This window comes from Schistocerca piceifrons, chromosome 2 (genome assembly GCF_021461385.2).
Source record: "Schistocerca piceifrons isolate TAMUIC-IGC-003096 chromosome 2, iqSchPice1.1, whole genome shotgun sequence".
NCBI classification, from domain to species: Eukaryota; Metazoa; Arthropoda; class Insecta; order Orthoptera; family Acrididae; genus Schistocerca; species Schistocerca piceifrons.
Window position 1 is genome coordinate 512,104,475 of NC_060139.1, and position 27,632 is coordinate 512,132,106.

The window sequence follows — 27,632 nt, forward strand, 5'->3', positions numbered from 1 at the left end:
TACTTTCGCCCATCAATGTATATACGTTTTTGTTGATAATATGTTCCAGGCCGAAAGCCAGAATTAGGATGGCTCTGAGGGAGTGCTTCAGAGCTAGATTCGATGTAAACTTCCCAACCGACTTTTAAGGCTGCAGCGGGGATTCGCTGCTCTCATTTTGTGATGACTTTTAATCATATTTACGCCATTATTTCTGAAAGAGAGCAGAAAGGAAACACGCTATGCTGATTGTCCGTGCAACGTCAGTCTTTGCACCGCACATGTTTTATTCGTTAATTTTTATTTTTGAAATAGCTGACTAACCCGACATTGTCCAGGTATTAATTTTTCCAGTCTTCTGTTATAAACGGAAACAGTAAATGTACTGTGTTTATAGCGTAATACCGAAAAAATTTCGTTTCAATGTATTCGTGAAAACACCTTTGAAATTACGAAACATACAAAGAAATACGCAAAATGTACAAACGTATAAGTACAGATGCTTCGCTTGTAAACTTCATATGGCAACGCCATTTCATAGTTCTGAAGACGGCTACTGTTTCGCCGACAGCCACTTGCGTTTCGCAGTTGGAAGCTGTCAAAAGCGCTGCCAAGTGTCAGGGGTTTCCTTGAGTTGGCTCAACTGTAGTAGTATCCTTGTATTAAAGACTAAATGTAATAATTCTTCATGATGCGGCGTTTTTCACACATCTCAATGTTTATGACGTCATATCTTTTGAACTATATGTCATACAATGATGTGTTTGTGAAGGTGCACTTAGCGACTCATGTGGATACTGTTTGGAAAATTTATTGCGAATACAATCAGTAATACGGAAGTAATAGATTTAAAATTCATGCTTTCTGCGGCAGTTTTTCACGCTTTTCATTGTTTATGACGTCATACAGTATCTCCTGAACTGTGATGTGTAGGTGGTTCTTACCTAAACATCAGTTGTTGTCTGACAGTAAACGACGTGTACCAAATTTGGATAAGTCGGTCTAGTGATTTAGGATCATACATCTGTATACATTTTTAGAATATATATGGATTCATCTGCAGTTTTAAATCATCTACCATCCTTTACTATATCTCCAGGATTTATTGTTGTGTTGAATGGCCTAAAATCTCGTTGTTAACCATACAGGGACCCCATAATGACACAGACCGCTTAGGGTCCCAAAGGCAGCTCTACACTAGAACGGTGGTAATATTATTTGACCTAGACCATCGCAAAGACATGGCGATTATACAGGAAATTTTTTTGCCTTTTTTTGCCTTTTACAATTGTAATGATCCTCGACCGATTATATGACAAGATCACTTATCGCCCTTCTGTGTAATGCGGAAGTGTGTCACTCTGCCGACTAAGATAGCTAAAAGAAGTTAGAGTGTAACGTAACGACGACGGCGAGTTCCTTAGCGACGAAGAAATTTCGAAATTTGTGGGAAGGTCTTATGGGACCAAACTGCTGAGGTCATCTGTCCCGAAGCTTACACACTACTTAATCTAACTTGAAGTAACTTACACTATGGACAACACACACAAACCCATGCCCGAGGGAGGACTCGAACCTCCGACGGGGGGTAGCGATGAAGAGTTTGGTGTAAGAGGACAAGGAAGGGGAGGGAATTCGCCCATGCCTTTTTGAAAGGAATCTTCCCAGCTTTTTTCCTAAATGATTCGGGGTAATAAATGTGCTACACCTTCCAAAATCAAAGTGCTATGTAAAGAGTTTACCACGCTGATAGGTTGCCCAAGCAGCCTATATCTCCTATCTTATTTTCGTTCCGAACTGTACTGAGTATCTCCAGGGGTCTTGTCCTCTAAGACTACCAGCTTTTATTTGACGTATGTCTGTTTTTCGTTACGGTATCGTTGCTGTGGTGACAAATTATTTATGAGTATTAGGTACTCCCTGCGGTCCCTCGATAATGCATTAACATAATGTTTTCTTTAAATCAATGTGTACCTGGAATACAGGTATTGTATTTTTTGGCATATTTCTTTTGTAATGAAATTTTAGTGTTTATGTATCTATAGCTAAGGAATATCTCTCACTTCTCCGATAAATGTTTCAGTTTTACATGTTCTCAACTACGGATGATAATTTGAGTCCTTATTTGTTGGTTTTCATAAAGTGCAGGCTGCTGCTTATACTGGCATTTCATTTCATTACCACGTCCACGAACAAAACTGGCAAGTATCTTATTTCTCCATGGTGAACTGAACGCTACTGCTAGTGCTATTCACGAGTGTCAAAAGTACTTCTTAATAGTCATCATCAAGCGCCTGTGTAATAAATGCGTCGGCGACATATCACCACATTCGGTCTTAACGTTGAGGACTTCTTCAAATTCATCCTCCCGAAGTAGATTGCTGCAGTATAGTTTACAAAACCTTCCAACTTCATTGAACCATTCAATGAATAATGACACTCATTCCGTTAAAAGACTGAACACCATGGCATCCAAATCAACCAAAAATAAACGCAAAATATATCTATTTCAAAAATAATTCGACTGGCGCCTTCCTAGGAGACAGTCCCCACACCTTCCAATCTAACTACGTAAGCATACACCAGATGTGGTTTCATTTCAAAGAAGTAGTATCGATGGTAGTTGAGAGATATATATCAAATAAACTGAAAACAGATGGTACTGATATCGCATGGTACACATAACAGGACAGAACACTACTGTAGAAGCGGTGAAAAAAGTTAGTCAAATTAAAAAGAGAGAGAGAGAGACCGCAAAATCCCCTAGACTGGCTGGCGCCGGCCGGAGTGGCCGACCGGTTCTAGGCGCTACAGTCTGGAACCGCGCGACTGCTACGGTCGCCGGTTGGAATCCTGCCTTGCGCATGGATGTATGTGATATCCTTAGGTTAGTTAGGTTTAAGTAGTTCTAAGTTCTAGGGGACTGATGACCTCAGAAGTTTAGTCCCATTGTGCTCAGAGCCATTTGAACTGGCTGGCGAAGTTTTACTCAAGCTTGATAATTAGCAAAAACGTCAAAGCCAGAGACCTTTAATAGTCTCCACAATGAAACTCTGTCTCGATATCCGACAGAAAACCCAAGGAGATTCTGGCAGACCAACAGCAAGACGCAGTCAATACATTTACTGCGCTATACAAATGGCTGTGTTATTGATGACAGAGGCACTAAAGTAGAGTTACTAAAATAGTTTTCCGAAATTCCCTCACCGAAGAAGATGAAGGGAATATTCCAGAATTCGAATCAAGAACAACTGCGAACTTAAGAAACTTAGACGTAGATGTTCTTAATGTAGCGAAAGAGCTTAGATCCTTTGATAAAGACAAGGCCTGCGGTCCAGATTGTATATCAGTTAGGTTCCTTTCAGCGTGTGCTAATGCAATAGCTCCATGAAACTTCCTGGCAGATTAAAACTGTGTGCCGGACCGAGGCTCGTACTCGGAACCTTTGCCTTTCGCGGGCAAGTGCTCTACCAACTGAGCTACCCAAGCATGACGCACGCCCCGCCCTCACAGCTTCAATTCTGCTAGTATCTCATCTCCTACCTTCCAAACTTCACAGAAGCTCTTCTTCTTTTCCAATAGCCCCATACTTATCAATCATTCACAACTGGTCGATCATCGAAAGATCCGTACCTAAGGACAGGAAAATAGAACAAAAGACACTAACACCCAAGAAAGGAAATAGAAATCACCAACGACGATTTGCAATAGGATTTTGGAACATAAACTGCGCTCGGACATTATGAGTTACTTTGAAGAAACCCATTTCCCGGAAAATAGGCAAAACGGATTCAGAAAATGTCGTTATTGTGAAACACAACTAGATCTTTATTGTCATGAAATGGCTCTGAGTACTATGGGACTCAACTGCTGAGGTCATTAGTCCCCTATTGTCATTAAGTTTCGAGTGTTATCGACAGGGGATTTCAAAGTTATTACCTGTTTTTAATTTTCCAGACGGCTTTTGACACCGTTTCTCACAGGCGATTCGTAATAAAATTGCGTGCCTACGGAGTATTGTCTCAGTTGTGTGACTGGATGCGTAGCTCCTGACAGAAAGATCACAGTTCATAGAAATTGACGGAAAGTCATCGAGTATAACAGAAGTAACATCTGGTGTTCCCCATGAAGTGTTATAAGCCGTCTGATGTTCCTGATGTACATGAGCGACAGAGGAAACAATTTTATCACCCCTCTTAGACTGATTGAAGATGACGCTTTAGGGTCTTATAAAGTCATCAGATGATCAAGACAAATTGCAAAATGGTGTTAGACATAATATCTGCCAGGTGCGCAAAGTGACAACTAAGCCTAAAAAATGAAAAGAATGAACTCATCAGCCGGCCGCGGTGGTCCAGCGGTTCTAGGCGCTCAGTCCGGAACCGCGCGACCCCTACGGTCGCAGGTTCGAATCCTGCCTCGGGCATGGATGTGTGTGATGACCTTAGGCTAGTTAGGTTTAAGTAGTTCTAAGTTCTAGGGGACTGATGACCTCAGTTGTTAAGTACCATAGTGCTCAGAGCCATTTGAACAATGAACTCATCCACACTAGTACTAAAAGGAATCCGCTAAATTTCGCTTACACGATAAATCACACAAATCTAAATGGTTTGAATTCAGCTAAGTATTTAGGGATTACAATTACGAATAACTTAAGTGGCAACGATCACTTAGATAATGTGTGGTGAAAGTGAACCAAAGACTGCGATTTCTTGGCAGAACACTTACAAAATGCTACAGATGTAATAAAGAAACTGCCGACACTCCTCTATAGTACTATTGTTCAGTGTGGGATCCACATCACATTGGATTGAAGGATGTCATCGAAAAATTTTAAAGAATGGCAGCTGGTTTTGTACTGTTGAAAAACATGGGAGAAAGGGCCACAGATATGATACACGAATTAGGGTAGCGATCATTAAAACAAAGGCGTTTTTCGTTGTGGTGGGATCTTCTCGTGGAACTTCATCACCAACTTTCTCTTCCGAATGCGTAAATATGTTGTGAGCGATCGCCCACACAGAAAAAATTGATCACCATATTAAAATAAGAGAAATCAGAGCTCGCGCGTAAAGATAAACGTGTCGTTTACCCGGCCTGCTGTTCGAATGTGGAACGGTATAGAAAGATCATCTTGAGGTTGAAGCTCTTCTGTTCGCGTTTGATTACAAAATGGTTCAAATGGCTCTGAGCATCAGTCGCCTAGAACTTAGAACTAATTAAACCTAACTAACCTAAGGACATCACACACATCCATGGCTGAGCCAGGATTCGAACTTGCGACCGTAACGGTCACGCGGTTCCAGACTGAAGCGCCTAGAACCGCACGGCCACACCAGCCGGCGATTACAAGTAGATTCGTTTTTGGATGGTCTTCACCTCTCGCAAAACACAGTGTTATCCTGTATTTTATTTCTCATATTTCTCATATATGTTTCATCACCATCATCAGTGGGCTATTATTGTCTTTCTATTAAACAGTAAAAATGGTCTTTACTACTTGTACACATACATAAATTAGCGTTCTTAAGACAGTATTTACAAATTTGAAAAACAGACAAAAATTTTTATATGTGCCTTATAATGAAATGCTGTGGTTACCCTAGACTTCTATGCTTTTTATTACAGTTGTTTTCTGCCACAGTTTGTCACCTGCAGCCTCATAAAAATTAAAGTGGAACATTTACTTACATCGAAATTTTAAGTCCGGGTATGTTATGGTTATGCCGAACTTAGCTAGTTGTGTGAGTGTTTTTATGTGTGATGATGGCGTTTGAGGTGTTATTGGGTTGATGAACTACATACTAATCAAGTAGTTACAGAAATTAACCCTGCATTACTCAGTGACGGAATAATACCATGATATCCTCACTAAATAAATTATTCAAATTATTAAGGTCTCTCTAGCGTATAATTTTATAAAAACGTAAACAATATCGAGGCGATCTGCTCGTGAAATATTCTGTTTTTCATCTCCTTAATTAGGTGGGCTGAACGCTTGACAATACGTCATTGTTTCCAGTACGTTGCTGTGACAGCTTAGATAACTGATTTGTTAGTTCATAGACTGCTGATTGTAACGGGGCAACAAAATGCCAATATGCCATAGCAGGTTTGCGCTTTTGTTAAATTTCAGAAATTTCTAGAGACACGGCGGAAGTATATTACATTAGCAAATTACTTCCTGGCTGTCTATAAATTGAGATCAGCAATGGAGTCTAATAACTGCCGACCTGGGGAAGAACAATAACTCACTGAACCTCCATTCCAAGGGACGGTATGACAAGTCAAACTATTGCCTCGCATTTTTAGCCACGTAAGCTCCTCAGATAAACTGTTTTAGAGGCATCACGGGAAACCTAAATCCATATGGTTGGATAAGCTAGTTCTCCCTCGGGCCGATACAGTGTCAAGGCCTAAGTTACTTTCCACAGCATTACTTAACAACAAGTAATGCTCACGTATAAGGCCCCCGAGGTTATTCAGTGATTGTTGCTGCACAGCAGGGCCAATGTAACACCAAATGTGCACCCCAGTCACATATTAGGTCTTTTACAAAACTGTGTAGGCATTAGGAGACACTGCTGCGTTACGGAATGGAGATAAATGAATTTATCAAGGGCGATATGTATCACCGATCCTCAGTGATATGAAGTTACAATGAAATCCAAACCTTAAGCTGCTTACTGTCTTTGATAAATATCAAAGGGGACAGTTGAAAATGTGTACCCCGACCTGGACTCGAACCCGGGATCTCCTGTTCATATGGTAGACGCTCTATCTGTCTGAACCACCAAGGACGCGGATTATCGCGCGAATGCAGGGACTTATCACTGGCACGGTTCCCGTGAGACCCATATGCTCACCTTACTGTCCACACACTACATTTGTAGTGCCCCTGCCCACTATACTCATTACTCGTAGCAGTCAGTCTACCTATTCCTGTAAGAGTTCGGGCAATGTGAGTGCATCCGCACTTAAGAAGATAATTGGCCAATAAGCCTTATCTGTATGAAGATGGTATCTGTTCTTTCGGACACGTCCGAAAGAACAGATACCATCTTCATATCCTTCAGTGATATGTCTTTCACTAAACCTGATTTTATGAAACTAAAATATTATCACAAAAAAACAAGTGCCTGCTGAAAAGTTATGCCTCCGAAATATTTATGTGAAAACTCTTGAAGATTTTTAGAATAAAACGAACTTTTTTGAAATTCTACATCTTTATTCTATATGTCGACATGTTTGTTTCTCTGCATAGTCACCCTGGCGATGAACATGTTTCTCACAATGAGAGACCAGTTTGTTGATACTGTCACTGTAGAATAATTCAGTTCGTTGACGGAGCCACAAACTCATCTTTGCTTGCACCACTTCGTCTCTATTAAAGTGAAGTCCCCGAACGCGTTCCTCAATTCCTGGAAACAGATGGAAGTCGGATGGGGCCCAATCAAGACTGTATGGTGGATGACTGATGACAGTGAAAGCAAGGCGTCGGATTGTGGCAAATGTCGCAGCGCTCCTGTGTGGTCTGGCATTGTCATGCTGAAGGAAAGGGTATTGCGTATGTGGACGAATGTTTCTTGTGGTTAGCAACTCGATTACTGTGTGTTGTTTCTCAAGCACCGACGTAGTTACATTACACACAGCCACGTAACTCGCTACGTTTCGGAACACTCTACTGGCACAGGGTTGCAACTTGCGTCAACTAAGTGGGAAGGTCGACCGAGTAAGACACGTGACATACAATAGCTCAACCGATTTTGAGTAAAGAATAAAAATTTTGGAGCATTACTTTTGGCCAAACCTCCTTACTGTTTCCTGTACCGAGTTGCTTTTTGTGTTTTCGTTAGCTTCTGACTGAAGGCAGCTGCTATGGTTTGATTAGCAAACACGTTTCTGGTGAATATGGAGTTTCTTTACGTTTCCAGATGATTTATTTTGTGAATGTAATGTGCTATTGGATACCATATGTTCTTATTCAGTCTTGACAAGCAAAACCGAATAAACACAGACGTAGGTTTAAGTTCTGCAGTAGGAAATTTTCATTCCATTTCTCTATCGCATATGACATAGCACGTACTGTCATTCACTAGCTTTTGGAGGAGCAATCGCGGTGAATAAAAGATAGTAACAGTTACAGGGTTTATTGACCACAAGATGATTGTAGCTAGACTGAATACCGTAACATCCAAATCCACCAAAAATAAACCAAAAATACGTCAATTCAAAAATGCTGATAAAATTTCTCTTGACGCCTTCCTAAGAGACATTCTCCACTCCCTCCAGTCAATGTAAAAGTAGACCATATGGCGTTTGGCTTCAGAGACATAATATAGACTGTAGTTGCGAGCTACACGCAACATAAATTAATAAGAGACTGTACTGATCCCCCATGGTACACAAACCAGGTGAGAAAACTGTTGCAGAAACAACGAAAAAACACGTAAAAAAAGAAAGAAACGCAAAATCCCCTAGACTGGCGAAGTTTTACTCAAGCTCGACATTTAGTACGAAATTCAATGCCAAATGTTTTTAATAGTTTCCACATTGAGACTCTGTCTCGAAATATGGCGGAAAACCCAAAGAGATTCTGGTCGTACAGAAAGTACACCAGTGGCAAGACGCAATTAATACATTCAGTTCACGGTGAAAATGGTGATGTTATTTATGACATTGCGGCTAAGGCTGAGTTACTAAATATGGTTCTTCGAAAATCCTTCATAAAAGAAGACGAAATAAATACACAGAATTCGAATAAAGAAGAACCCCAGAAGTGTAACGTAGAGGTACATATCCTCGAGGTAGTGAAGCACCTTAAAACACTTACGAAAGGCAAAGCTTCCAGTCCAGACTATGTACGAGTCAGGTTACTTTGAGTGTACGCTGGTATAATAGCTTCACGTTTAAGCAATAAAACAACACTACGCGCTTGTAGGAAGGTCGTACCCAAAGACTGGAAAGTTGCACAAGTCACACCAATACCCAAGAGAGGAAATAGGAATGATCTGCTGAATTACAGACTCATGTCACTAACGTCGGTCTGCAGTAGGATTCTGGAATATAAACTGTGCCCGAACATTATGAGTTACCTCGAAGAAAACGATGTATTGGCAAATACTCAACACGTAATCAAAAAAATATCGCTTTAGTGAAACACAACAAGCTCTTTATTCCCACGAAGTAATGATTGCTGTCTACAGGGGATGTCCAGTTGAGTCCACGTTTTCAGATTTCCAGATGGCTTTTGACATCATAAGCGACTTCTAATGAAATTGGGTGCCTGTGTGGTATTGTCTCAGTTGTGTGACTAGATTCGTGATTTCCTGTCAGAGAGTTCACGGTTCGTAACAGCTGACGGAAACAGTAAAACAGATGTAATATCTGGCGTTCTCGAAGGAAATACTATAGACCATCTGCTGTTCCTTATCTGTATAAACAATTTAGGATACAATCTGATCGGCCCTCTCAGATTGATTGCAGATGATGCTGTCATTTACCATCTTTATAAAATCATTAGACGATCAAAACGAATTCAGGTAAGATATCTATATAGTGCAAAAAGTGCAATTGACTCTAAATGACAAAAGGTGTGAAGTCATCCACATGAGTACAAATAAGAATTCGCTAAATTTCGTTTACAGAAGAAATCACAAAAATCTAAGGGCTGTAAATCAACTTAATACTCAGGGATCACAATTACCAATAACTTAAAGTGGAATGATCACATAAATGATTTTGTGGAGAAAGCAAACAAAAGAATGCAATTTATTGGCAGAAACCTTAGAAAATGCAACGGGTCTACTAAAGAAAGTAGTTATAGTACGCTTGTCCGCCCTTATGGAGTATTTCTGTGCGGTGCAGGATCCATATCAGATAGGATTGACGGACGACATCGAAAAAGGTTCAAAGGGGGGCAGCTTGTTTTGTGTAATCAGGAAATAGGGGAGAGAGAGTGCCACGGATACGATCCACGAACTAAGGTGGTAATCATTAAAACAAAGCAGTTTTTCGATGCTGCAGGACCTTCTCATGAAATTTCAATCGCCACCTCTCTCCTCAGAGTGTGAAAATATTTTGTTGGCGCAGACCTACGCAAGGACAAATGATCATCATAACGAAATAAATGAGAACGCGTATAGAAACATTTAAGTCTTTGTTTTTCGCGTGTGCTTTTCGAGAATGTAACGGTAGAGAAGTAGCTTGAAGGTGGTTGGATAACACTCTGTCACGCACTAAATTGAGAATTGTAGGGTAATTATGTAGATGTATATGTACAAGAAAACATCTCATTTCTGGAGTAGCGCGAATAGGTAGGTCCTTGCTACCCATGTGTTTAGATTGAAGTGGATATGCCGGTCAATACTGTTTACCATGGTTGATAGCAACTGGGTGCTATCGCTAGGAGAGAAAATTATGTTAATAGAACAGTAGCCTTGTAGCACAGTACTGCAAAGTGGTGTGAACTTGCTACACTATAGATCTTCCACAAGGAGAAGAGGTATACCTAGTCAACATTTTAATGTAATCCCTCTGTACAATTAAGGCTGCAAGGAATTGTTCATTTCCTAGTGTACAGAGAACCAACAGAACAAGTCATACCGTCGCTCTTGTAACAGCAGGCTGCCAGTGTAAACATCAACATTTTTATCCCGAGTTACGGTACGTTCAGTGTTTTGGTATTCTGCAGTTCTCTGACGTCGGACTCTTGTGGGACCATCTTTGAGATGAGCTTCCACCCCGCTGTTTTGCCTTTCATTCTCCAGTCGATAACGATAATAATGCCGCAGGGCCGCGTGAGGTAGTCCCGCGGTCTGTTGGGGCGCCTTGCCACGGTTTGCGCGGCTTCCACCCCCCCCCCCCCCCCCAACCCCGTCGAGGGTTCGAGTTCTCCCTCGAACATGGGTGTGTATTGTCCTTAGTGTATGTTACTGGTTGGCACCCAATGTCCTGCTGTGCATCTTACAGCTTGACTTGATGGTAGCCACCATGCCATTTTCAGCCATCTTCCTCGCCCCCTGGCTGTTTCGGGAACTCTCCCCCCCCCCCCCCCAACCTACACTCGTGACCCAGCATAGTTATCGAAACCTGATCCATCAAAAAACTTATCCTAAGACAACAACAATGAAAACATATTTTAAAATCTATGTATTTACTTCTCACATTCTTACGTAATGTGTTACTATCGAACTTGACATCCCTTGCAGTAATTAAACCATGAAGTTAATCAGCTATTAAGCAGGCAATTTTCTTAGCAACCATTGCTGCCATCACACATTATTTTCTTATGTATCAGGTACTCAATATGCGTTCACTATTATGTTAGTAGATTAGTCGTATCTTTATTTAACCTCACTCATGGCATCCTGTAGAAACAACGTAATTAGGTACATGCTTGAAGTGCAACTGTTAGCTATATTCCACCAAGCAAATAAGAAATTAGATGTCGGTAAATAGCAATACCATCACCAGTAATTTGTGCAATTATGCTGTATGAAACTGGATTATGCTGTAGTTTCTGCCCTTCATTCTTTCTTGTTTACTCTTCCTTCGCTCCTTGTTCTATACTTACACTACTGGCCATTAAAATTGCTACATCAAACAAGAAATGCAAACGATAAACGGGTATTCATTGGACAAATATATTATACTAGAACTGACATTTGATTACATTTTCAAGAAATTTGGTTGCATAGATCATGAGAAATCAGTACCCAGAACAACCAACTGTGGCCGTAATAACGGCCTTAATACGCATGGGAATTGAGTCAAACTGAGCTTGGATGGCGTATACATGCAGCTTCAACACGATACCACAGTTCCTCAAGAGTAGTGACTGGTGTATTGTGACGAGCCAGTTACTCGGCCACCATTGACCAGAACTTTTCAATTGGTGAGAGTTCTGGAGAATGTGCTGGCCAGGACAGCAATCGAACATTTTCTGTATCCAGATGGCCCGTACAGGATCTGCAAGATGTAGTCGTGCATTATCCTGCTGAAATGTAGGGTTTCACAGGGATCAAATGAAGGGTAGAACCACGGGTCGTAACACATCTGAAATGTAACGTCGACTGTTCAAAGTGCCATCAATGCGAACAAGAGGTGACCGAGACGTGTAACCAATGGTACCCCATACCATCACGCCGGGTGATACGCCAGTATGGAGATGACGAATACACGCTTCCAATGTGCGTTCACCGCGATGTCGCCAAACACGGATGTGACCATCATGATGCTGCAAACAGAACCTGGATTCATCCGAAACAATGACGTTTTGCCATTCGTGCACCCAGGTTCGTCGTTGAGTACACCATCGCAGGCGCTCCTGTCTGTGATGCAGCGTCAAGGGTAACCGCAGTCATCGCCTCAGAGCTGATAGTCCATGCTGCTGCAAACTTCGTCGAACTGTTCGTGCAGATGGTTGTTGTCTTGCAAACGTCCCCATCAGTTGACTCAGGGATCGAGACGTGGCTGTACGATCCGTTACAGTCATGAGGATAAGTTGCCTGTCATCTCGACTACTAGTAATACGAGGCTGTTGGGATCCGGCACGGCGTTCCGTACTACCCTCCTGAACCCAGCGATTCCATATTCTGCTACCAGTCATTGGATCTCGACCAACGCGAGCAGCAATGTCGCGATACGATAAACCGCAATCTTGATAGGCTGCAATCCGACCTTCATCAAAGTCGGAAACGTGATGGTACGCATTTCTCCTCCTTACACGAGGCATCACAACATCGTTTCACCAGGCAACGCTGATCAACTGCTGTTTGTGTGTGAGAAATCTGTTGGAAACTTTCCTCATGTCAGCACGTTGTAGGTGTCGCCACCGGCGCCAACCTTGTGTGAATGCTCTGAAAAGCTAATCATTTGCATATCACAGCATCTTCTTCCTGTCGGTTAAATTTCGCGCCTGTAGCAATTTTAGTGGCCAGTAGCGTATTTCATGCCTCTATTCCACTATTATCATATTGTGTCTGGTACGTTCCTTACACTTTTGTCACATTGTTTTTTTTTTCTTCTGATGTGCTGCCCATGCCGTATCCCTCACCTGTGAACGGTATCTCACAGAAAACGTAGCAATAATTATTGCATCAAATTTCTAAATTACCTTTCTGTATCACATGGGAACTTAACTTTGTGAATGTCTGCCGTGTCTGTGATCATTCTGTGACACCGTGACCTCCTTCTTCTTATGCGTCTCCACTCCGCTGAACTTCTATATAAGCTAATATTCAAAACACATTATTACAGTATCTTCCAGATCGAGATTATGGACCTGTTGTTCTCTATACGATTCTGTAGAGTTATGTTCATCTAACTCACCAATATGTACCTTTTACTCTTTTCTTCTTAGGTCCTCCTTTCGATAGCTCGTAAGCTAACAAATCTTACTTACCCTACAGTAACGTGCACATTTTGTGCTTTTATAAAAAAATTAAAAAATGTCCCCATTAAACTATCAACTTATTCAAAGAGCCCTTACACTGAACTACATCAAAATATATTCGCTTCCTCTTAAAACAAACTCCTACCACAACTTTGACCATAACCTATACACAAAATACATGGTAGCCCATTGTTCCAAAACGCTCCATCACCACTGGCGAAATACACAAAAAAATCTGGTCAAACACTACTTACCAACTCAGGGCAACCACAAAAAATCTTGAAAGTACTAACACCACGTCTATTGGATCAACAAGCAACCTCTCAATGCAGCAGTCAACCAGACACAAGGTGCATTCCTACTTTCACAACTCATCCCTAACAGCATTATATCTGGATATCCGCATCCCTGTGATATCCCTGTTTCATCACTCTTCTTTGTGGACGTTGATTCATCGCAGAAAACTTCGATATCACCTTCTTAGCCATAAATAAGTTTTTATTTAAAGACATCATCATTCTCAGAGAGGGTACCCTTTTACTACGATATATCTGTAATTCTAGACCTTATGCCGCTTCTTACACACAAAGAATCTATTGTAATCATACATCATGCACACCGTAACTGTTCATTATAACTTCATACACAGTTGTATCTGGAAATAAAATCTTAATTTGCCTCAACTGCTTGTCGTGTCTCCTTATCTTGTATTTATTCCAAGACTGTTTTGATGTGGCTGAAGTGGTGCTCATCAACAGAGCTCTTTGGTTTAATTGTTTCCAACTCTAACGCACTGACCTTCGAAATTCTTCCTAACCTTATCAGTCCATTACACACAAGAAAGTATTTCTTACATAATCTCCTTTATTTGTTTGAAAGTTGGAAAAATATTACTAGTACTTTTTGCCCTACATGATATTCTCACACTCTAGCCTTCTTAACAGCATGATTCTTTGTCTTCTAGGTTGCTCCTTGAATTTTTGGGACTGCCCAGTCGATCAATTCCCTACGTTGTTTTCTTGCATCCGTGGTAGAAAATCTACTTGTACTATTTCCCTCGTTCTGTCAGGTGGCCGGGGGTTGCTTAAGACAGTCAAGTACCGCATCGTTGTACTGAGTGGAATCTTATTCATTACATCTTGAATCTCCTTCAAAATCATGTTCCACATGGTATATTGATTCTCATCACAGGCAGCACAGGTAAACAAACATTCTTAACTCATCTTTGAAATGATGTCAGACTCCTCCGAAATTTAACTCAGCTGTCGAGCATCTCTTTTAATTGTACATCTCCTACTGTTACTTTAATCGCTGGATGCAGATCATGTCTCGTTATTGCTCCTTTTTCCTCTAATATCATCTCTGACACATATTGATACTTAACCAAAATTAGTTGACTGACTCTGAAAGGCTTAACAGGTGTCACAGTAACCTACCGTACAGATTTTTAAATGATCCTATGATGTCTATTGTAGGCATGATGTACTTTGCACTATGTTATTTTTGAAATGTGATTATGTTTTTTCCGCCATGTGGCAGCTCTGTAGGTAAATACTTGCTTCATACGCATTAATCACATAATGTACATCTAAACACATCCAGTAATATTGTCTTCATGCGATAGTTACGATTAGATGTAACGCAACTACTGATCCTAAAAATGTAGCAATGTTTCGGATGGCATCTTTGTTGATGAAGATTTTGACGTCTGCCAACCTTGACTACAACACGCGACCTAAACTCTCTGAACGGCAGATTGTTGTATTCCATGATCTTTGACAATACTGTCTTTGACATTGAACTTGTAATAAACATATCGGTCTGGTAAACTGACATACGGCCAAGAGGGCGGTGCGCTGTCCATATGCCCCTGCTTATCCGCAGCCAGTGACGCCTTCGGGCTAAGGATGATACGGCGGCCGGTCGATACCATTGGGCGTCCGTAACATTCTGGGGGGAGTTTAGTTTTGAGTTTGAAATAATCAGGTGTGACAGGTAAGGATTACGTTTTATACAGTACTGTATTTGTATCAGACGAAATAATTTCAGTTCATCGGAGTTTATGGAAGAATTTTGTGAACTTATGGTTGGAGTTGATTGGAGATATTGTATTTATGACTCATCATTGCACAGGTTTGTAAGTACTTCCTCACTGGCTGTTATTCGCGCATGTGCTTCTTTTGTCTGTATTACTACAAATGTTTTTCCTGTTTCTAAATTTTATAGTCCTCCTGTAAAGATGGTTACTTAACTCAAACTGGTTGAAAATAAATGTGTAATGTACAGGTGAGGGTTCAGAGACGCATTTCTTCAAACTATGATTTCAGTGCTTACTGCCTCTTCCCTATCTCAATCCCGTGTAGCAAGTAGCATGCTTTTAAATGCTTCAACATCTTTGCTTCATCTTCCTGCTACCTCATTCTGGCAATAAAGCAGCAGTTTCATGTAACAGAATCGAATGAACTCGCCTGTACTACAAGGAACATGTAAGAAGTTTTTTTCTATTGTTTTAAGGAATTTCGTGTCTCTTGAAGCTGGGTGCTACTAAATCTTTGCACATTACTATTTCTTGTTTCATCCACTCCTGCATTTCTCATGGTCAATAAATCGTTAGGAAAGCATTCCTAAATTCTCTGTTTGTGGTGCCTCTCCTGTATCCCTCTCTTCTTCTCTACAGTTCCTCCTTTTGAGGTGTGCAAACGAATTCTAGCTTGTATTCCAAAGGCCATGAAGATGGTAGTGATAGATTAAATTGAGCAGTATTGGTTCTGAGATGATGTGTATTCTCATTATTCTTCTAATGTTTGAACGTTTAGACCAAGATAAAATGTTTGAAGTTTAACGGTTCTTCTTCTATGATACGTGGCCTATTGGCAGTTTGTGAAGTTTTCATAGTTTCTTCATTTCTTGAGTTACCATGAAAGTTGTTGCTATTACTGTTTCCAGAACTAATTTCGCTTCTGCCACGAGCACGACTTCTAATCAGTGATACCCAATGATGTGTTTCACTCGTTCCTGTCTTCTAGGTTAACAACCGCCATTTTCCTTGAAGTCAGTTGTAATTCCTATCTGACTCATCACTTCTCCATTGCCACTCACTGATGCTTTCTTGTTTGTTCTGAAACGTAAGTAGTGATTGAACCCACACCTGCTTTATGTATTTCTTCTTCTACTGCTTAACTATTTTGCGTGTTTAAAATGATTCGTGGCACTTATAACTTCTTGCCAATCTGTTGTTTGATCTTCCCACCTCTCTCCTTATTGTTATCAACCCATTTCTCCACCTTTTCCTGCCACTCACGCATTTCTGTTTGATATTGTTGCATATCCAAAAATTGTTCTTATTCCTGTTCAACGTTTTCAGATTTACGGGTTAGTTTCTTCGTCTCGTCTTGGGATTCCATTATTTGGTCTGTTTGGTTGATAATTTCTTGAGCTACTTTCCTGGCTTCATGTACCTCATTCAGTGATTGTCCAACTACTCTCCTAGCCTTTCCTGTTTTGTTTTTCACTTCTTCCCTCACTTCTTTTACTTCATTTATTATTTCATCTGCTTGTGGGATATCAGTAGCATGCCCACTACATATACGACGCCTTCGCCTTGTGGGTTCCCTACACGTCACGTGCAGCTGTCTCTCCTCTGGAGACTTTATTAATATCATAAGGACATCACATTTTATAGACGCAACACTATATACAAACATTTCGCTGACACAGTCTCTGCTGAAGGCTCCAATAGGGGCCACCAGCCACACTTTCAAGCAGTGCACGCACCAGGAAATCAGCGGTGCTGCTATCGAGGAAACAAGCACTATCCGCATGTCCCGCGATCACAGACGTACTTCTGCCTGGTGGGTACATAAGATGAAGCACAACCTCAGGTAGGCAGTCAGTCGCTTACTCAGTTCTGAGCCAGGAGCTGCCTGTCCTTTTAGCTCATCCATAGGAACCTGCAGCGACGAGCCAGGATGATTTGCTCCCTATGTCATCATCTCTGTAGTGCTCGAAGCTACTTCACATAGTGCGGCTCACACAGATGTCATTTGGGATGGGTCTTTCCTCTGTATAGGTAGCACGCTAGTGACCTTTGTTTCTGTTGCTCTTAAGTGATCAGGGATGATATTTCTGATTTGAAATAAATTATTTGTGAAATTGTGACACAAATAAAGAGTTCTTTAATTCAACTTGTGATTCATATTTGCTATAGAGTGCACCACTGAGAAGAAGGATGAAACAATGGTGCGGCCCCCACAGGTGTTGCTCCACAAATCATTTGGGATGAGCTCTCCTCCGTACTGCTAGCATTGCAGTGTACTTTGTTTCTGTTGTTCTCAAGTGATCAGGGATGATCTTTCAGGTTGTAAATAAATTATTTGTGAACCTGTCCAATGAATGAAGAGATTTTTACTTCAACGTGGGATTAATATTTACTATAGAGTGCACCACTAAGAAGAAGGATGAAACAATGGTGAGGAATCCGATTCTCGCGTGTGTTAAAGTGCATTTTGAAGTAGTCTTTTCTCCCTTCGTCCTTATTTCTGTAGTTCTCAAGTGATCAGGGATGGTCTTCCATAATTGAAATAAAATATTCGTGAACCTGTCCGATGAATGGAGAGATTTTTACTTCAACGTGGGATTAATATTTACTATAGAGCGCACCACCAAGAAGAAGGATGAAACAATGGTGAGGAATCCGATTCTCGCGTGTGTTCAAGTGCGTTTTGAAGTAGTCTTTTCTCCCTGAAAATGTCAATGAGACTGTTCTTCACTTCTGTTTTCCTGTGTGTTGGTTTGTTTGCTGGAGAAGTATTGCATTTTTTATCTCAATAGTTCTAGCGGTTTGAAAACGACTTGATTTTCGCTTGTGTGTAAGTTTGATTTAATTTGGTAGAGTATTCACGCTTAATGTGTTGTCACAGTCTATATTCAGTGGTGTCAGTCGCAATCTGCAAATCTTCCTACGTAGTAGCTGTGTCAAAATGGTTGTCTAGATTTATGTAGGTGTTCATCTGAAGATGGTTTTGCATGGCGTCTCAGTTTTCACCAGATGCAAGTTCATTACACAAGTTTCTTGGGAGTTCTATTTTCCTATGCTTTCTATTTTCTGTATAGTTCGGTCGATCCCTTAATATATTGTTGTATAATTAATAACGTTAACTGATGCTGTTGGTCTGCATTGTTTTTAGTGGTTATTTGGTGAGTTTTCTGTACGGTGGTGACAGTTCAATTTCCACAACTAACGAGGTATTCTCGCGTATGGTCTGAGTGTCCTTTTGAATTATCGTGTCTGTCCCAGCGTCAGAGCTATATTTGCGTTAAGTTGCTCAGCTACAGAAGCAGCATATTCAGAAACTGTTGCAGGGCGTCACTAAGGGGATCCAGATATTCGGGTGGAAAGAATTGTAAGTGTGTGGGTGTTATGTTGGCGAGTTTGGCACCGGATTGATCTGACAAGTACCCTTTGGCTCCTGCAAGAAGCAATTTCCAACCCACACTACTACAGAAGTAGTACCAACAACAAATGTCTAAAAAACTTTCAGCAATAAATATCTCCCTGAGTCGCCTGCTGTAAGGAAAAGACACAAAAATATTCTGTTTTCTTACATAACTAGTGGGATACTGGGGTACTGGAGTATTGCTAGTTAGTGTAAGAAAAACATTAAACGAACTGAAAATGTTATTTATTGCAAAATCTGAGAATGTCAAGTGAAACTTTTATTTATAAAGTGATACACAAATTTCTGGGTTCTTTTCGGAATAGGAGAGTACCTCTTATGGATAGGAATCCTGTTAATGAAATTTATATACAAAGTGTGGGGAAACTCTTTTATCCCTTCACTTTAAGAATCTTATTTACTCGGCAGAATGGCTGAGAGCCGCGCCTACTCAACTTGATTAATTATCCAATTACCCGACTCCGTTTAAGCCGACCAATCCGGAAATATATAGCATCTGCGTTAGGCGTTTACTGTCCACCTGTGAGAACTCTGAAACTGCGCCTTAGGTCCATAAAAAAAAAAAAAAAAAAATGGGTATGCTGGGGCTCTTCCAAACAATACAGTGGGTTTTGCTTTTACGGTGAACACACAGGCCATTACCCCTTTTCTCTGGGAAAAACTGTTTTGGTCCCTGGGCAGTCGGCCGGCTGGCGCAGCTGTATGCTAACTCACTCTCCTACGGACTTTCCAGTGGGCTAGTTGCCTCTGCTGAACAAAAACTCCTGTGGCCGTTGTATCTTGAATGTTTGCGTACGCCAGCCTCGAATTTTTAATCTCGGTGCACACTTGCGATTTATTTATTAGATTGGCATATCCTTTAAGTGGAAATACCTAAAATTGACTCTACTATATCGCGTTTGGGCTCGAATGAGACGTCTTGATACGCAGAATACGATGGTGAGGTCGGAATATGTAAGAAATGAAGGTCAGAAGATCACGCCACCTTACAGAATGTCTTGTCAAGCCGCACCATATTTGTGCCGACATTTAAGATGTTTGGTGGCCAGAAAGAGGACTGGAGCACAAACCGTCAACAGCTGGAGATGCATTTGCTGGCATATAGCATACAAGGTACACAGGAAGTGCTCACTTTATTCGTTTGTGTTGTCAGTTTCTGCTAGACGTTCGTCTACAAAAAATAAACTATGGCTTACTGGTGGAACAGCTATAGCAGCATTTTTAGTGACATTAGTTTTCGGCCCTGCCGAGTGGGTACTGATTTACTTATTTTATAGTTAGTGACATAAGGTCTTTCCCACTTTATTCGAGTGAGTGTGTTTGAGAACAGTGTCCAGATCCGTCATGTACCAGTTCTGTGAGTGGCAAGCCTTCAGACCGGTTGTTTGCAATACACTCGTATCATGCAGCACTGCATTTCTTTCTCAGAGAGTTGCTTGGTGGGAGTAACTCTGCTCTCAGCCCAGCTCTTGCACTTTTAGCCTTCAGACGCCGGCCTTCACGGTATCCCTGTGGTCGACGCCGACCCTGTCGCAGCTAGCCCTCCTGTCGAAGCTGGACCTCCTGCTGCAACCTGCCCTGTCCCATCCACCCCTCCTGTCATTGCGAAGCCTGTTGACAACGACGCCAGCGTTTTTGTCAGTCCTGTTGTCACTGTATCTACCACGACAGGCCCTCCTGATGACATCAGCCATCTCGTTCGTACTGTCACCGCTGCCTCTGTCATGATCGGCCCTCGTGGCATCAGTACCCCTGTTGCCGACAAGGTGAGCACACTTGTCAGTTCAAACGTAGCTGGTCCTGAAATGGGCATGTTGGCAGCACTATCGACACCGACGCCAGTTCTCCTGTTGGTGTTGTCATCAACGGCCCACTTGACACTACCACCATAGCTGTCAGAACCTCCACTATCGTCTCAGTGGCCTGACCGGCCGCCACTGCTGGCGCCACCACGGCCATCCCAGCGGTTGCTCTCTCCATCGTTGTTGCCCATGCCACTAGTCTATCACCCACGCTGTCGCTGTCGATCCTGTGTCATGTGGTTTTCTTCCAGGTCTTGGGTTGCGAGTTCATCGAAGTTTTGCCTCAAGCCCTGCCTACACTCATTGGTCTTCATCACTTTCAGTGGCCTGTTACCATTCCCCTTTGTAAGCACAGTGTGCTTATTTTCTTGGGATGTGGCGCAGTTCTGTATATTCAAGCATTTGCCTTGAGTTTTGGAAGTTATTGTGAAATGATTATGCCATTCTTGTGTCAGTTGTAAGTCGTTGTAGAACACACGCTCAGCGGCCTTGTTCCTTGTATGTTGCATTCTTATTCAGATGTTCTGTCAATTCAGGGATCCATATTTATAGTGTAATGTTTGGTTCTCTTCAATGCCTGTGGAATGCAAGTTTGTGTTATTGTATTCAGCAACTTGTTAGTTGCTTCTCGGGCTACATCCTACATTTCCGTGCGCCAACATACATTGCTCTCGTTATGTCTGTTCCCTTTTGCAACTTCCCGCAGCCGTCTTACCGCCGCTCTCACAACCATTGACAGCTGCCCGTGATCCATCAGTCGTTGGGATTACCGTACTCACGGTGTTATACTGGTCGATCCACAGGCTCCCAGTGCTTCCAGCGCTTCCACCCTTGTCACCGCCAACGCTCTGTGGCTGCCGGCATCTCCTTGCCTCTCACTGGAGCAACGGTGGGTCACTGGAGCTGCTACCGTGTGGCACTACGCCACTCACACTTGGTTGCTGTCTATGCGCTCGTTAATTCTCCTGCATTCTCTCTTAACAGTGCTACCCGCGTCGGCCACACACTGGGCTACCTCCCCCTTAAAACCTCTAGTTCTTGGTTGCTGGACTTGCGCCGCAGTCACCCCAAGCTCCCCATTCTTTGGGGTCTCCTTCATTGTCCGTGGAAGCCACATTCCGGGTGGACACCCGTCACCTTCACTCTCCCTCCCCAGTGTCGCTATCTCCGCTCATCAGAAACCAGATTCCCGAAGCACAGCCTCCTTCATAAGGGAAGGGGATGGAGAGGGGGGGGGGGGGGGGTAGGCAGGCCGCCAGTACAATTCTTCGCCCTTTGGGCTTGCTTAGTTGTCGCCCGCAGACGTCTTACTTCCAAAGACTATCTACTATTATCACCTGAGCATCACATGCTATGGACACAATACTGTCTACAAATATTCCAACGATAAACTATCTGTTACAGTCTCCACCAGAGGGCACCAGCCACGAGTCTGAGGACAGAAAAATAGGAGTGCTGCGTTCGAGGAAACAAGCACCATCAGCGCGATCTGTGGTCGCAGACGTATTTCCCTCTGCAGCAGGCACTCGTTGCTCACACAGTTTCGGACCAGGAACCGACTACCGTTGTAGCTCATCGATTGCAACCCACCAAGACGAGTCAGGGAGCTCTGCTCTCTAGCACATCATCACCATACAGCTCCTCCAACGACATGGTCTCAAAGACGCAGCTCTACAGGACATTCAGGATGAGACTTCTCTCGGTGCTGGCTGCTTAAACAACAAACTTTATTTGCTTTATTCTCCACTGATAACGAACGATCACCTAGCAGTTATTGGAACTAACTTATTTGTGAACTTGTGCTGTAAACATTATTTACCACAACCCGCGAATAATCATTTACTACGGTGTGCACTGCAAAGAATTACACTACTGGCCATTTAAATTGCTACACCAACAAGAAATGCAGATGATTAACGGGTATTCATTGGACAAATATATTGTACAAGAACTGACATGTGATTACATTTTCACGCAGTTTGGGTGCATAGATCCCGAGAAACCAGTACCCAGAACAGACCACTTCTGGCCGTAATAACGGCCTTGATACGCCTGGGCATTGAGTCAAACAGAGCTTGGATGGCGTGTACAGGTACAGTTGTCCATGCAGGTTCTACACGATACCACAGTTCATCAAGAGTAGTGACTGGCGTATCGTGACGAGCCGGTTGCTCGGCCACCATTGACCAGACCTTTTCAGTTGGTTAGAGATCTGGAGAATGTGCTGACCAGGGCAGTCGACCTGCAACATGCGGTCGTGCATTATCCTGCTGAAATGTAGGGTTTCACACGGATCGTATGAAGGGTAGAGCCACGGGTCGTAACACATCTCAAATGTAACGTCCAGTGTTCAAAGTGCCGTCAATGCGAACAAAAGGTGACCGAGACGTGTAACCAATGGCACCCCATACCATCACGCTGGGTGATACGCCAGTATGGCGATGACGAATACACGCTTCCAACGTGCGTTCACCGCGATGTCGTCAAACACGGATGTGACCATCATAATGCTGTAAACAGAACCTGGATTCATCCGAAAAAATGACGTTCTGCCATTCGTGTACCCAGGTTCGTCGTTGAGTACACCATCGTAGGCGCTCCTGTCTGTGATGCAGCGTCAAGGGTAACGGCAGCCGTGGTCTCCGAGCTGATAGTCCATGCTGCTGCAAACGTCGTCGAACTGTTCGTGCAGATGGTTGATGTCTTGCAAACTTCCCCATCTGTTGACTCAGGGATCGAGACGTGGCTGCACGATCCGTTACAGTCATGCGGATAAGTTGCCTGTCATCTCGACTACTAGAGATACGAGGCCATTGGGATCCAGCACGGCGTTCCGTATTACCCTCCTGAACCCACCGATTCCATATTCTGCTAACAGTCATTGGATCTCGACGAACGCGAGCAACAATGTCGCGATACGATAAACCGCAATCGCGATAGGCTACAATCCGAACTTTATGAAAGTCGGAAACATGATGGTGCTCATTTCTCCTCCTTAAACGAGGCATCACAACAACGTTTCACCAGGCAACGTCTGTCAACTGCTGTTTGTGTGTGAGAAATCGGTTGGAAACTTTCTTCATGTCAGCACACTGTAGGTGTCGCCACCGGCGCCAATCTTGTGTGAATGCTGCGCAAAGTTAATCATATGCATATCACAGCATCATCTTATCGTCGGTTAAATTTCGCGTCTGTAGCACGTCATCTTGGTGGTGTAGCAATTTAAATGGCCAGTAGTGTAGTACCACCCAACATCTTTACACTACATGATCCATGAAACCATCCACAGAATATGGAAACGATGAGTCAAATCAGCTGTCACCAAAGCATCAGCTACTCGCTAACATCTAGTACATCATTCATCCAAAACACCAACCTACCCCAACAAAAAGAAAACCTCTTCAGCTCTCTCTCTCTCTCTCTCTCTCTCTCTCTCTCTCTCTATATATATATATATATATATATGCAAGGTAAAAACATCATGAATAGAAGTTAGTCTTGAACATATACTTCGTTAATTTGGCAACTATGGCCGCTGTGGCCGAGCGGTTCTAGGCGCTTCTGTCCGGAACCGCGCTGCTGCTACGGCCGCAGGTTCGAATCCTGCCTCGGGCATGGATGTGTGTGATGTCCTTAGGTTACTTAGGTTTAAGTAGTTCTAAGTCTGGGGGACTAATGACCTCAGATGTTATGTCCCATAGTGCTTAGAGCCATTTGAACCATTTGAAGTTGGCAACAAGTAGGTAAACATGCCAAAGAGGAGGAAACATGCAATGAAGTTGCAGTATATACATTGTGAAAAGCAGTGTCTGGCGAAATAGTTATATCGAGGGGCTAAAGAACAATACTACACCACAAAAAGAAGGAGAAACATGGTGATCAGAGTGAAGAAGGTCAGAACGCAAAGTTTTGCTTATATGTCAGTAATAAAGTGGTAGTGCGACCTCCAGACCAGATGAGAACAAACGAAATGTGAACTGTTTAATAATCTAAAACTAACAACTCTGTGTCGTTACGGATCCCACTGATACTGTCTCAGAGCAAGAAAAAGGCGAAACGCGTCTACGATAAATAAATTAAGCGGCAGCAGGAAAAGTCAGTTTTATTTACAAAACAAGTATTTCTATGCTTGCTGCGGGGGATGGCCACGCAAACAAACTTGTTAAGAAATAAAAAAGTGACACATACAGCATGACGCTGATGGAAACCCTGGTAGCGGCAAACAGAGCAACAGCAAACTAAAACTACAGCACAAAATACGGGCAACGGTGTGGGAACCAAAACTAAACACAGTAACTTCCTCGCATGTCTATTTCATACTGGACATTTTCAACGCAGTCAGCGCACACAAAAACATTATCAGTGTGCCAACATCACACAAAAAGAGATTGGCGGACTACAGTAATGGTACTGGAAGTTTCGTCTTCCTGAGTCGTGTCTGAAATTTAGAAGTCCTCACAGGAGGAAAAACGTAAGACTGAAATCAAAGAGAAATCCCACACTGGTCGCTAAAAGTGTAGGGAACTGATAATTCTTTGTGATATCACAAAGCATGTTAATTACTAATGAGATCGATCCACGTTAGGTACCAAAAATGCATTGAATCGAGAGTTTTTTGATCTCTTGCAAATGACTTGCAGGTTATTAATCACATTGTCCCACGTTAGCAGCCAATAATAAAATGACGTTAATAATTAACTGAAATAATAAAGCTAATGAGAATGAGGGATTGATGTACGAATGGAACAGATCAGGTATAGCATTAGAACATGAAGTGTTTCCGTTTATTATAATATCTTTTACATGAAAAAAGAAATTGAAAATCTCAGGTCCAATTTGACTTAAATGGACATGATTCAGTTATTAAGGGGAATGAGGGGGGGCATTAATCATTCTACCATTGTTCACAGTCATTTGTCGTGTGGTGATGACTGCAGCAGGCGCTGATTCGGTACGGCGCATCGCCTCGGAGCTTTACAATTGCGAGTCCTCAGAGTCCAGCCTTTGCGTCGTGGCCCGTACCAGTATTCGCCTTGAATGCTCGATGTGGGTTGCGTGGCCGAAACTGAGATATCACAGCGTTAGTAGGCGGATGCAAGCGATATAGAAAGAGGCTGCCATGCCCTCTTTCTTCCGCACTATCTCGCCGACTCCGCTCATATCTCAGTACCTTCCTAACCTTAATGTCTCGTTGAACTTTGAGATCTGTCGACGTTGTCGTTCGCTGACTAAATCTGCAATGCCGCCCAGTGAGTGACTGCCGTTTCGTGACCACGTGCAGGGTAGACATTCTCTACTTGCGTCGTCTGACATGTGACTCGGTAAATGGCGTCTTCCTCACCTATTCCCAGTTAAGGCCCTTCCCAGCGTTGGTGACACATTGTTCCGATGTTTTCCGGCATCCCTAAGTTGCTGTGAAAGCAGCCACGTAGCACTTCTTTGTAACAGATATCTCTGTGTGAGGCCTGAATAGTCTCATGTTTGTGCTTCGTCTAGGAATCTGCTGGCGATTGTGATGTATAACTAACGTCCTTCCCGTGCAGCAAACATTTTTTAACCAGGTTGACTTCTTCCGCAGTTCTTTAGTTTCACATGTCTGTGTGGCTATATTCTTTGCGCATTGTCTATCTTCAGTCCCAGTGCCTGAGGGGTGCTGGAACTGTCGACACATTCTCTCTGTCTAAGGCAGGTAAAAACGGCTGCTGCGAACCAGAATATTCACACGCTTCCATGTGTGCCTTCTTGACACTTCTGCGACTATGCTCCGTCCCAGTTTCGGCAGGGATCCATCAGTTTTCACCATTCTCATTATGTCTGCCAGGTTCTTTGAAAGGTGTATTTCCTTAAGCGAGCATCCACCATGCTACCCCGCGAATGTTTGCAGAATGCTTCCCTGGCACTCACTTTTTGGCGTCCAAATTTCTCTCATACTGGGGCCGCTGGTGCTGCGTGTCGGAGAAATTGGCCACCAGCACAACTACCACTTTATCTTGCCGATACACATCACTCCCACTTGTATTCCTTAATTAAATTTTATACATCGTCTTAACTAAACATTCTGCTTATATTTGTTTCATGTACCTTCATATTTTATAACAGAATTGATTAAGAGTATCACTTACTTTTTGTTTAAAACGCACAGATCAGTTCCTGCTTGGTTCAGGCATTCTCCAACCTCCAGAATGACGTAAATTATATCTGAAAAGTGAGTGTGCAGTAAGATATTGCCGAACTAACTACATACGAAGGAAGGATGTGTATTAACTGCCTTGGCGGAGTTTTTCAAATTTCACACATGATTGTGGTTGTTGCTCTCTAAAAGCATTCTCTTAAGAAAGAATCGTCTTCGGGAAACAAAACTCTCAATGGGAAGACAGGATTACTTAAAATATGCGGCACAAGCAACTGGTAGGAAGATTCATCAAACTTAAGAAGCAGTAGTGGTTGGTATACGGCAACGCTGCTATGCTCTTGGTACCTATAACACAAAAGTCACGTACGAGGTTCCCAGATGCCTCTTTCCTGCCTCTTTTCTATGGAAACTGCCTGTACATTGATACAATTAGCGGTCGATAAAACGGAAACTCTTGATGCAATTATAATTATATTAATACCTTCAGCTGCTAACGGGCGTTGATATATATCAACGGGGACAGGTGAAAATGTGTGCCCCGACCGGGACTCAAACCCGGGATCTCCTGCTGACATGTGAGACGCTCTATCCATCTTTTTTTCGTTTTGTTCGTTGTTGATCGTTGCGTTTTGATCATTGCGGACGTCACATGACATCCGTTCAAGTTCATTGTTGATCCTTTCATTCAGTTTTTTTATTACAGAGGCCAACCAGCTCTCTGGCCGAACACGCTGAGCTACCGTGCAGGCAGATTTTTCACTTAGTTCGTTTTCGTTCGCTGCATCTGATCGGAGTGGACGTTGTAAGACACCCTTTTAAGTTCGTTGTTGATCTATTAACTCAGTTTTTTTTATTACCGAAGACGA